Source organism: Bidens hawaiensis, unplaced genomic scaffold (assembly GCF_021521415.1).
Source record: "Bidens hawaiensis isolate Kalapana, Puna unplaced genomic scaffold, B.hawaiensis_p1.1 tig00014824_1, whole genome shotgun sequence".
Taxonomy (NCBI): domain Eukaryota; kingdom Viridiplantae; phylum Streptophyta; class Magnoliopsida; order Asterales; family Asteraceae; genus Bidens; species Bidens hawaiensis.
Window position 1 is genome coordinate 607606 of NW_027492307.1, and position 6310 is coordinate 613915.

The window sequence follows — 6310 nt, forward strand, 5'->3', positions numbered from 1 at the left end:
CTACAGGATGCGAAAACGGGGATATACGATAGAGACCTCCTGATTCAAAACCAGTACCAATTACCCGATTTGTTCCTAGTTCATGAAAAACGCAGTGAGTTGGGTAAAAGGTCACAGAACAGTTGTTTTGTTTGGTAATCTGACTCACTGAACAAAGACTGGTAGGAAATATAGGAACAAATAGGATAAAAGACAGTTTTAGGTTTTCCGAGTTACTGATGGATCCTATGCCGAGAACGGGACATGAAGATCCATCGGCAAGACGTACCGGTGCATGGGAAACATTTTGAAGACTAGAAAAAATACCCCGATTCCCAGTCATGTGATGTGTGGCTCCAGAATCAATCACCCATGATAAGTCAAGGCTAGAAGGTTTACCTGAATGTGCCGAGCTGGTTTGAGGATGAGGCAACTGGGAGGTAAGAAATCGTTGAATAAGATCATGCTCCTCTTTAGTAAATGTATACATGTATGTATTTTCGCCCATAATGATACACGAAACTGAAAATTGACTGTGAACAGTAACAAGTGCGGGTGGAGGGCGGGAACAGATTCCGGCGTAAACAGTTACTCGTCGTGAATAGTTAATCCCGGCAGCGAACAGTTAATCCCGGCAACGAACAGTAATTCCGGCAGCGAATAGTAACTTTCCGGCAGCGAATAGTAATTCCGGCAACGAACAGTAACTTTCCGGCAGTGAACAGAAATTCCGGCAGTGAACAGTGACTTCCGGCTGTGAACAGTAATTTCCGGCGTGAACAGTGTTTTCTATTGTATATGGTTTTGTTCTCCAACTTTGATGATAGGTTCATGGTCCTGGGGCAGACATTGACTTCCGGCGTGAACAGTGTTTTCCGCGAGTGAACAGTAATTTCCGGGTGAACAGTGTTTTCCGCGCTGTGAACAGTATTTCCGGCGATGAACAGTACCGGTGAACAGTGATTCGCGTGAGCAGTGCTCGTCAGTGAACAGTAGTTTCACGGTCGAAAAAAAAAAAGATTTCGTGACAGGACAGAACAACAAGGCAGGAGCTTGTTTCAGATCTGAAGGCTGCTGGTGACGGCTGGTCAGACTCGGGTTCGGGTCAGATCGCGGCTAGGGTTTGGATCGAGAGCCGTAGCTCTGATACCATGTAAAGAAGATGGTTGTAGTGAAAGTAATGTTTATTACTTGAAGGTGTGAGAAATACATAAACAACTACATCTATTTATACACAAATAAACCTTAGCTATCAACCAATAAAAGGCCCATAGGCTTTAGCCAACTATATGGGCTAAAACCCTAATTATAACTAAATACAACTAACAGGCCTTTTACTAAAATTATTGTATTGACATGGATGGATGAACCTATTATGATCTATCCAACCTGTCCAATTTGGGTACTAAAAGCTAATATATAGAACTATTTGTATTTTTTTATTTTCTAAATTGAAGCCCAATCAGTCATATCTCCATTTTTTTTCTTGTATTGCGATGTTTCAATGTGAGGCTTGTTATCTATTGTATATGGTTTTGTTCTCCAACTTTGATGATAGGTTCATGGTCCTGGGGCAGACATTGACACCTTATGTGTTGGGCCATCTTATGTGAATCGTGATGTGAGTCTTTTTATGAGTTTTTTTTATTATTATTGACAAGGGCATTGACCTTTGTATGATTACAAAAAGCAATTGCTTCACACCCTATTCTGATTTCCTTACTTGACATAATATTTCAGGAAGATTTCTTTTTTGGTTTGCATGAGATATTGGCAAAGAAAGAGGAAGTTACCGAACTTCAACCTGTTCCAAGTGCTCATGTTCCGGTTATGAAATTGAAGTTTGAGGGGATATCTATTGATCTTCTTTATGCTAGTATTTCTCGTTCAGTCGTCCCTGATGTAAGTTGCTTTAGTTATGTAAAATTAGGTTGAGATTCAATTCAAACACATTCATTTATAATCTGGATGACTTGGGTTTGGTTTTAAAAAGCGTGCCACAGGCTGTGGCGCGCCTACGTTGACATTTTGTACGTATAGCATTTTAGTTGTACACATAGGTTTTTTAATTCTATGTAGATTGTAGATGTTATATGTGTCTAAATATTCGATACGATGATAAAAATCTAATATAACTATAAAATATTTATATAGTATACAATTATCTTGTCTTGCATAGGCTTTGAGGACCCTTTCGCTTTGGTGTGCCTCACGGCTTTTTAAAACCAGGGATTTTGGTTGTATTTTAATTTCAGATGCCTGGCCTTGAGAACTTAGTTAAAAAATAGAACGGATCAGAAAAGTATATTCAAAAGCTTGTAACTTCTAATATTTTTTTGCTCAAAATAGTTAGAGATTAACATTGTAACAGTATAGTTTTCTAGCCATATCTAAACTTTAGCTACTTATACAAATTAAGTAAAAAGGAAAAAAAAATGGCGGTACAAATAAAAAGTTGATCTATTTGTTAACAGGATTTGGACATTTCTGATGTATCCGTGTTGTATAATGTTGATGAGCCGACAGTTCGTAGTCTTAATGGCTGTAGGGTTGCTGACCAAATTCTTAAACATGTTCCAAATGTTGAGGTGACTGTTGATGATTGTTGTTTGTCATTGCTTCAAAAGTTTCTACTTACACTTTGTTGTTTTTTTCCCTTATGAAATTTAGCATTTTCGTACAACACTTCGGTGCTTAAAGTTCTGGGCTAAAAGGCGCGGTGTTTATTCAAATGTAAGTGGTTTTGTCAATACATGTTTTTTACATTTGAACAATTGAGCTGTTGAATTGTGATAGTTCCGCTTCTTATTTACAAGCAACCCACTTTTTTTTACTCGAATCTTGTTTAACTGTGGCAGGTGACTGGTTTTCTTGGTGGTGTGAACTGGGCCCTACTTGTTGCACGGGTATGTCAGTTTTATCCAAATGCTGTTCCTAGTATGTTGGTTTCTCGGTTTTTTAGGGTATATACACAGTGGCGATGGCCAAATCCGGTCATGCTTTGTGCTATACAAGAGGACGAGCTTGGATGTACCGTGTGGGACCCGCGTAAGAATCCCAAGGACAAAACTCATCACATGCCAATCATAACACCTGCCCACCCATGCATGAATTCTAGTTATAATGTTTCCATTAGCACACTTCGTTTATGACCGAACAATTTCAATTTGGTAATCGGATATGTGAGGTAAGATGATGTTCGTGTTGTGTATGAGGTGGTAACATGGGTGGGTTGGTGAAGGGTAAAGTAGTTAATTTTTAATCCTGGTCAGAATGGCCCGGTTACGTTAATGTATATGTATATATATATGGGAACCCTTGGGTGGGCAAAAGTGAAATTGCACTAATTTTGACGTTATTTTACTAATCTCGTGAAAATAACGTTAAAAGTGGCGGAAGGTTAATCAGGCATCATGTGGTGGTGTTGATAGCCGAAAGACAAGGGTACATGCACCAATCAGCCGGTGTCCCGATGATTGAGTGCTATGTGCCTTATGTCCAAGGCTTGATGCAAAACTACTATCGAGCCGGGGGTCTCACCGGAAGCAGCCTCTCTATCCCTATGGGGTAGAGGTAAGGCTGTCTACATCTTACCCTCCTCAGCCCTACCATAGCTTTGCTATTGGTGGGATATACTGAGTACGATAATGATGATGATGATGATGTCAGAATGGCCCGGGTGACCCACAAACATGTTATGGTCTTTTTTCTCTCTTTGGGTTTATAAAAGTATTTTTCTAACATGTGTCTTAACTCTTAATTGCAAATATTAAAAGAAAAATAATTAAATATGAATTTCTGTTTGTGGTTGGTAGTAATTAATGGCGATTTAGTTTGTATATTAATCCAATAATATCTTACAAATTCAATATAGCTATTTCTCCTTCCAAGTTTTCTGCCCTTTCACCCCGTATACGGTATATATTTGTTTTTAATGTTGGCACCAATTGAATACACAAAGACGATGAGCATAAAACAGAGAATAAAACCCTAAATATGTGGAAAACCACGACACTGTTTTATTAGAATAACTAGAATATAGCCCTAACTAGATATAGCCCGTGTAATACACGGGTGGTTAAAAAAATACAACAAAAAAGTTAAATTTAATAATATACGTAATAACATATATACCTTATGGATTCATAAGATATAAATAATGATAAAGTTTTATAATTCATAAATATATAAAAACCTCATTTAATACAACATTTAAAGTTACATTTGTAACTTCGTTAGAAATTCTATAAATGGTAATAATATTAGTTGGCTACTCTAGTTAAATGACATGTGAAAGAATGGTTTTGCTTTAATAGTATAGATAGATCTGTAGATAAACTTGCAAAGACTATACATTCAATAAAATAACCCTAGCCATCTATATACTAAAAAGTAAAAATTCAACTTGCTCACCAAGACACATTAATACTAACTAGTAATTATAAGTTGTAAAATGCGTAATACCTTTCAACTTGTTTTGATCGTATCTATTTATTCAACCTGTTAATCCAAAAACGGGGGTTAAATTGCCACCTCTAGTGTTTACTTTTCTTTGGGTGGCGTACAAGTAAGTTTATATCTGTTTGTCATTTTCCAGGAAATAGAACTCCCAGTGGCCCATGCTTTTTGAACCGTACATGTTCTCTGCTGCTGACTCAGATGATTTAATTAAGGGCTTGGAAAGGCTGGGTTGAGTCTCGTTTGAGGCAGTTGACCTTGATGGTAATGTTTGATCCTTCTAATACTTATCCCTTACAATTTAAAAAGATAAGAAAGAAAAAAGCAACTGGTTAAGAGTTGAAATCTGTAATTTCATTATGGCTTGTTAGGTTGGGTTGACCGGTCAACATTTATGTACCTTTTCTGAATTAATACAAGTAAAGAGTTTATTAAATATGATTACACCAATAATATATGTTATAAGTAATTTTGAACGAAGAATATCAGTATTTAATCATTCTTTTTGTTTTTTTTTATATTTTTATTTTGAGTATGCAGATGGAGCGAGACACATTAGGAAAACTACAAATGCCATCCTTACCCTCACGAGTATATCGATCCTTCAAAACAATGTTCACACAGTGCATTTTTTATGGGCTTACAAAGAAAACAAGGCGAAGTAATTCAAGAAAATCAACAATTCGACATCCGCGGTACTGTCGATGAATTTAGACACTCGGTTAACATGTACATGTTTTGGAAGCCCGGAATGGAGATTTACGTTTCTCACGTTCGTCGAAAGCAAATCCCGCAATACGTATTTCCAGACGGTTATAAACGGGCCCGGATCCCACGGGCCGTGAACCATCAGCCTGCTTGTGGTTCGGGCTCTGCTGAGAAGACGAGTGCAAAGAGAAAGGGTGAAGGTCATGTGGAGAGAGGTAGTCCTCAAAGAAAGCAATCAGTTAGCCCGAGCCCGATAACAAGCCCGTTTATGAGCCCACAGAGCCGTGACTCGGTTTCTTCTGAGCCCGATCATGAGCTCGCTCATGGGCTTATTGGATGTTATTCTGGGTCAAGTATAGTTACAAATGAGGAAGTCGGGGCTGAAAAGATGAGTCTTGGAAGCAATGGTCAGGAGTCAAGTGAAGAAGATTCTCAATCGGCTGTTGATAATATGTCCGTGGATAAAATCCAGGTGTTTGAAACTGAGGTTTTGGTTTTCAAATTATTATTTTCTCAAGAACGTATTATCTTTTTCAATTGTTATTGCAGCTTCTGTGACGTCAAGAAGATGATATGGGCTTTTTTTGGTTTCTGTTATTAAGCATTTTTATTTAATTTAAATCACGTTTTTTAACTTGGTTTAATATATATATATAAGAGATCTAATATGTTCTTTTGGTTGATTTTGTGTTATGAAGCCAATGGTGAACTCGGGATGCTACTAAATTTAATAGGCGCAGCTGAACTAGAGCAGAACACAATTCTGAGGCAAGTTTTGACATTGTGAAATGACATAAATTCCCCTAAGTTTCAATATGTTTGGACTTTAAAACCAAAACTTTGCAGGCAACATAAGTTTTAATTTGGTTTTGATATGTTCGGACTCTAAAACTGAAATTTTGAAATGACATAAATGACAATAGTGACCCTTACGTTGAAGCCTCTGTCTGATCTGGGGTTGTAAACTGACAAATTCTCCAAAATCTACTAAACGTGATTCGAGTATATTCGAGGGCATTTTTGTCAATTTACAACTATATTGAAACTACTTTGTAGGCAAACCAGGTTTCAGTTTGGTTTTGTTTTAATTTGTTTAGACTTAAACTTGTAAAAACTGTAAAATAACATAAATGCCCTTAATCAAATTCTTTTGCGGCATCCATCA

General features: G+C 37.2%; 1 pseudogene across 1 annotated transcript; it reads left to right on the plus strand.

Moving 5' to 3' along the window:
• Positions 1-218: 218 nt before the first annotated feature.
• Positions 219-5811, plus strand: LOC143547739 (nuclear poly(A) polymerase 4-like; annotated as a pseudogene). The gene is made up of 8 exons (XR_013137829.1): positions 219-257; positions 1538-1600; positions 1720-1881; positions 2454-2567; positions 2650-2712; positions 2838-3166; positions 4584-4701; positions 4978-5811. The product of XR_013137829.1 is annotated as a nuclear poly(A) polymerase 4-like (transcript).
• The last annotated feature ends 499 nt before the right edge of the window (positions 5812-6310 follow it).